Source organism: Sorghum bicolor, chromosome 10, assembly GCF_000003195.3.
Source record: "Sorghum bicolor cultivar BTx623 chromosome 10, Sorghum_bicolor_NCBIv3, whole genome shotgun sequence".
Classification (NCBI taxonomy): domain Eukaryota; kingdom Viridiplantae; phylum Streptophyta; class Magnoliopsida; order Poales; family Poaceae; genus Sorghum; species Sorghum bicolor.
In genome coordinates this window covers 46,385,372-46,391,863 of record NC_012879.2, presented here as the reverse complement: position 1 = coordinate 46,391,863, position 6,492 = coordinate 46,385,372, and positions in this window count along the sequence as shown.

Below are 6,492 nucleotides of genomic sequence, written 5' to 3'. Positions count from 1 at the left end.
TTATTCCTATTTCTATAGGATGCCACAGCTTCCAAGAGGCTATCTATGACTTTGGTGCAAGTGTCAACATAATGCCCAAGGTAATTTATGAGAAAATATTAAATGATTCCTTGTTGTACACAAATATGCGTTTGCAGCTTGCAGATCAGTCCATTTGCTACCCCAAGGGAGTATTAGAAGAAGTTGTCATTAGAGTGGGGCAATCACATGTCCCAGTTAACTTCGTGGTCATGGAGACAGGAGTAGATGAGAAGGCACATATCATTTTGGGAAGACCATTCTTATGCACAACAAAAGCCATCATCTATGCGGAGCACACCAAGATTGTCCTATCTATCAAGGACAAAAAGGAGAGATTTGCATTCAAGAACCGTGTCCTGAAAGCTCCTACAGCCCCGAAGCAATTCTACCAACAAGGAAAGCAAGAACAGAAATCAGTGCCGAAGAAGAAGAACAATAGAAGATGGAGGAAGACCAAGCAGGCAGAGACTGCTCAGTTGATCACCGCTCTCAACACTGAAAATGATCATATGCTACCCAAGCCATGTCTAACCAAGAGAGGTGATCCAGGAGTTCCAATCATTGAATGCACAATTAACAACACCACCTTCCCTTACACCGTCTATGACACTGGATCAGGCTGCAACATAATGTCAAAATAGGTATACGATGAATTATTTGATTTACCTTTATACCCAACACATATTCAGTTGCAGATGGCGGATCAATCATTAAGATTCTCGGAAGGAATAATCAAGGATGTAATGGTAAGAATTCAAGAATATTATATACCTGTAGATTTTCTAGTGCTTGACATACAGGGAGACGATGAGATCCCGATCCTCTTGGGAAGACTATTCCTCTACACAGCCAAAGCCAACATTTACATCGGACCAGGGCATATCCTCTTCAACCTACCCGCCAGAAAGGTACACTGTAAATTTAGAACATTATGTAACCGTGAGCAAACCAGGAAGGAACGCAGCAGGAGTAGATGCCAAGCCCGCCGTCAGGCTGCCCGGCCTCACAGCGGATGGGAAGACTTTCTTGGCAAGGTTGTGAGGTATGAAGATCACCTCATAGAGGAAGAAGACACACACCCCGATGGAGTGAATGGGCCGCAAAAGCTGAAAGGATGGACCAGATTGCCAAGAAAGAGAGAGAGGAGATCCTAGCCCGATTAGAAGCCTGGGAAAAGGAGAACAGAACTGAAGAGCTGGAACTAGAGAAGGAAGAATCAAAAGAGACAAAAGCAAGATGGGAGAAAGACGCATGTACCGCATCACCGCAAGACGGGGAGTTGACTGAGGTTACCTCAAACAATGAACCCGCTGAGTAAGTCCTTCCACTATCTAAGTCCTCTCGGTAGGCTTTAAATTCTGTACCCTAGCCATAAGATCAAAATGGTAGTTATCTAGTTTAATTAGCATGCATTAGTAATTTTGCTTTAATACTCTTAGTAGCATATTTAATTCTCTTAGCATATTAATATAAAACACAAGCAAAAATATTTACTACTTTAACTACTGCATCATAAATACCAAAGCCCCATGTAAATAAACTTTTGGTAACCCCTTAGGAATATTTACTGTGGTGGCATATAAAATATATATATATAGCATTCATATTTAATTTCTACATCATAAATAGAAAATTCAAAAAGAAGAGAAATATGAAATCCTGCTTAAATCAAACAACATAAAATTAGCTCATAAGAATAATCAATTACTCATTGGCTGACCGCTAACCCATCATTAAATACAAGCCTCGAGTTTTGGTTTTCTTATTGGGGTACTACTATGCAGGAATGATATCATAACAAGGAGAGAGACTATCAGTGGTGCCCACTAGGTTTGCTACTGACTAGCTCGCTCTGAAGGACATCTACATCAAGTATTGCAAACATCCAGCTTGGGGAAGGAGCATCCCTAGTTATTAGGTAATTATACCTAAGCGATTATCAAGTCTATATAGTTATAAAAATACCAAAAATATGTGGGCACATGAAGGTCCACAAATTAGAGTCTTTTGTGAGTCTAAAATTAGCTAGTGTTAGAGTCTGTTTAGAGTCAGTCTAAACTAGAACCAATTAAAAAGCGATGAACATTTGAATTTTTTCCTGGAAATGATGAATAATTGCTCTATTCTTTACAAGTACCTAGATTCCAACATGAAATTTTCTCGAGTTTTAGGCATTACTGTTTTAATTTGAAGATTTACTCTAAATCTAAAATTTGTGGAGGCGCAAGTTTGAGCTTAGTCTAGGTAGTTGGTTGATATGATCATTGAAAGTTTGAGCTACTATTTATCTTATTCCTAGCATTACTAAGTTCTAGAGATTTACTTTGAAAACCTAAAAACCTACATGATGAGCTCTTGTATGACAAAGTGTCAAGTCCTACCAAAGCCACATATAATACACATTTAGAGTTAGGAAGACATTTGCACATTTATGTTGCTTGCTCTGCATTGAGTTTAGTCAACCTTTGCCATATACCATATGAGAGTCTTATCATGCTTTCTAAATTAAGATCACGTACACACTCTAGTTCATATGTGTATTATTCCTACAATAGGAGTAAACACCAATAATCAAACTATAGGATAACCCTTGTTCAAGTTCTTGTTTTTATTTCTCTCATCATTTATTGTATTCAAAGGATACATGTGGCTATGCAAAAGTATAAAAGGGAGTAAAAGATGGACAAGTGTCCCAATAATTAAAACAATGGGTACTAGATGCCCGCCTCCCTATTAAAAAAAGAAAAAAAGAGAATAAAGATAGCCCATGTCTTTCCTGAAAGGTTTCCATAGAGAGTTATTCCCAAAGAAATATAAATTAGGCACAAAAACCACAAATACACCTGTCCATCATATTCCATACACATGCACACCTTGGTTTGATTGTATGCCTTGATTCTCTCTGGATCCATTAGTTGACTTTACAATACATTCATTGCAAGTATGCTTATCTTTGTTAGCACTCCTATAAGCTACATCATATATATCTTTTGCTATAGGAGGTATAAATGCCACAAGAAAGAACCATAAATACCACATATATTGAGAGACTTGAGGGTATCATACAACTAAGCTCTGAGTTTTATTCTGAAAACTTATAAAAAACTCTAGAATAATGGTTTTGCAAAAGAATTTGAGACATAGTGCTTGACCTGATTGTTCTGTCTTCTGATTGCTCAAGACTCATGCAAAAGCTATAAAGCCCCATGGTTATAGGTAAAATGAGTAAGTTTGAAGATTAGAGCAAGTATTGACTAATCCAGAGGAGAATCTTTGTTTAGAAGCATGTGTACATGGAAAGAATGAAAACATTATAGAAACACTTGATCCAAATACATATATTGCTTAGGCTCAGTTTGCCAAGGGACTGACAAAAGGTAAGCTTGGGGGGTTGTCGATGGTCGATAACGTCAACTTTTATTATTACTTTAAACCTAAAGGAGAACATGAATACACACTAGTATAGGGTTTAAACTAACAATTTCCATGAGTTTTGTATATTCTATGTTTTCCAGGGTGAATTTCACGAAAGCTGCAAAATAGGGACTCTAATGCAAATCAAACACGGAAACGTATCCGCCACGGGAAATAGCGCGAGAGGGTTCAGGAATACTCTGGAAGACACCAGACGCGAGGGAAGGACCAGCCGCCACCAAGTGGGGCCGGCCGGCCCCACCCTAGCGCCGGCCGGCGCCCTCTCTAGGGTTTGGTGCCCCCCTTCCGGAAGCTTCCTCCGCCGCCTTTGAGGAGTCATCTCGGCCCTTGGTTAAGTCGGTTTGATCCGACGGCGCGCGTGACTCCCACCGGACTATAAATACGTGGGCAGACCCCCCTCCCTGGAGACATCACCAACCTCATTATTCATCAAGGCCTCAAGCCATCAAGCATCAAGCGCCTTCAAGTTCATTAAGAGCCTTCTAGTTCATAGTTCTAGTTAGTTAGATTAGAAGTAGAGGAGATCTAGTTCTTCATCGAGATCTGAAGCCCCTGGCGTTGGTGTGGAGCGCAAGAGTTCGGTAATAGTTCTAGTTCTACTTTATAGTATTTCATTGTATTTTGTTGATTGGTGAGGGGATTTGGTGATTGCGTCCGCCCCCAATCAAGGTGATATTTGTAAGGGGTTCTTGGGCTTATTCCTCGGTGGAGTGCCAAAAGCTACTTTAGTGGATTGCTCGTGTCATTGAGCTACCTCACTTGTGGGTAGGTTCTTGTGGCGCCCATTTGTTGGGCTAGGTTTGTGAAACACCTATTAGCCGCCGAACCACCAAGTGTTGGTCGACACAACGGGGACTAGCGTGCCGGCAAGCACGTGAACCTCAGGAGAAAAATATTGGTGTCAATTCTGTGATTGATATTCTCCCAGTGAATATATTGATATATATATATATATATTGTGATTGGTTCATCCTCTACACATTGGTATAATTATCTCTCATCTCTTTACCTTCTTGCAAATTAGTTGTAACTAGTAGATCCTAGTTTTATCTAGTTGTAACTAGTTGTAAAGAGTAGTGACATAGCCATTGCTTGTACCTAGAGATCATAGCAACTAGAGTTATTAGATAGGTGGCTTGCAACCCTTGTAGAGCTAGAGCAAAATTGCTTTATGCCTTTTGTTATATTAATCCTTTGCTCTAGTGCCTTGTAGATTTTTTAAATAGGCTATTCACCCCCCTCTAGCCATATTAGGACCTTTCAAGTGGTATCGGAGCCGTGGTCACCGTTTAATCAAGGCTTAACAACCTTCGGTGTCAAAAGATGGCTCAAATTGTGTTCAACCATGTGGGGGGCAAACCACTGTTATTTGATGGTACTTGCTATGATTATTTGAAGAGAAAAATGAAGATGTATTTGGGTTCAATCAATGATCAAGTGTGGGATGTGACAGAGAGTGATTTTGTGATTCTTGATCCCACGAATCTCACCAACCAAGATAAAGCAAACAAGCAATGCAACACTATGGCTCTCAACACTATATATAATGCAATTGATTCAAAGGTGTTTGAGTAAATCAAGGATTGTGATAGAGCAAGTGAAGTATGGAAGATATTAGAGGAAACATATGAGGGCACACCGGCGGTCAAGAGTGCAAAATTATATATTCTCAAAGATAAATTGACAAGCTTCAAGATGAAGGATGATGAGAGCATTCCGGAGATGTTCCATAGATTGCAAGTAATTGTGAATGATTTGAAGGCCTTGGTGAGAAGATAAGTGATGATGATGTATCCCATCGGTTCTTGATGTGCTTACCTCCAAGATTTGAGACACTAAGATTAATTATTATAAGAGGAGGATTGAAAGAGCTTACCCCTAACCAAGTACTAGGTGATGTCATGACACAAGAGACATACCGTGTGGAAAGAGAAGGGGTTGACCAAGATGAGAAGAAGGATGAAGACAAGAAAATGAAAAGTGTGGCATTCAAGGCTAGTTCATCCAAGAGCAAGAGCATAGCAAAGAAAGAAGAATCAAGTGAAGATGAGGAAGCTAGTGACATTGATGATGAAGCACTAGCTCTCTTTGTGCGCAAGTTTGGCAAATTTATGAAGAAGAAGGGCTATGGTGCAAGAAAAAGAAGAGATCAAAATAAGACCAAAGAATATGTGAGAAGATGCTACAAATACAATTGCAAGGATCATGTTGTAGCAAATTGTCCATATAATAGTGATAATGATGAGAATGAGACAAAGGAAAAGAAAGAAAAGAAGGAGAAGAAAATGATATTCCAAAAGAAGAAGAAGGGTGGCGGCTATGTGGTGACTTGGGATAGTGATGCTTCTTCGGATAATGATGATTCTAGTGATGATGATGATGATAAGAAATCTAAGAAGAAGGCACTTGCAAGCATCGCCATCAACAACAAGACTTCTCTCTTCAACACTCCTTCGACATGCCTCATGGCTAAATCCACTAAGGTACAATATGATGAAAGTGATAATGATTGTGAAAGTGATGATTGTAGAAGTGATGATGATAGTGATGATGAGTCAAAGGAGGAACTCATGGACATGTTGGAGAAAGACCACACATGTCTTGAGATGAAGAGAAAGGAGTGCAAAGAGTTACGGAAAGAGCTTAAAGCTCTTAAGCAATCCTTTGATGATCTCCAAGCGTCTCATGAGAGTCTAAAGGAAGACCATGAGGAGCTTGGCAATGCTCACTATAAGCTTGAAAAGGCTCACTCCTTACTCCTCGAGCAAGCTAAGAAGGAGGAAGTTATTGTGACTTGTGACAAGGGCTCTACTTGTGATTTAATTAATGAATCTTTCTTTGAGCCTATTATTGCCTCCACTAACTCTTCTTGCAGCACTTCCACTTCTACCTCATCTACTAGTGATGGTTTCACTTGTGACACCACATTAATTAATGAACATGAGACCCTCAAGAAGGAGGTCAATGAGCTCACTCGCGCCTTAAGCAATGCCTATGGTGGTGAGGCCCGCTTGCTAAAGTGCTTGGGTAGCCAAA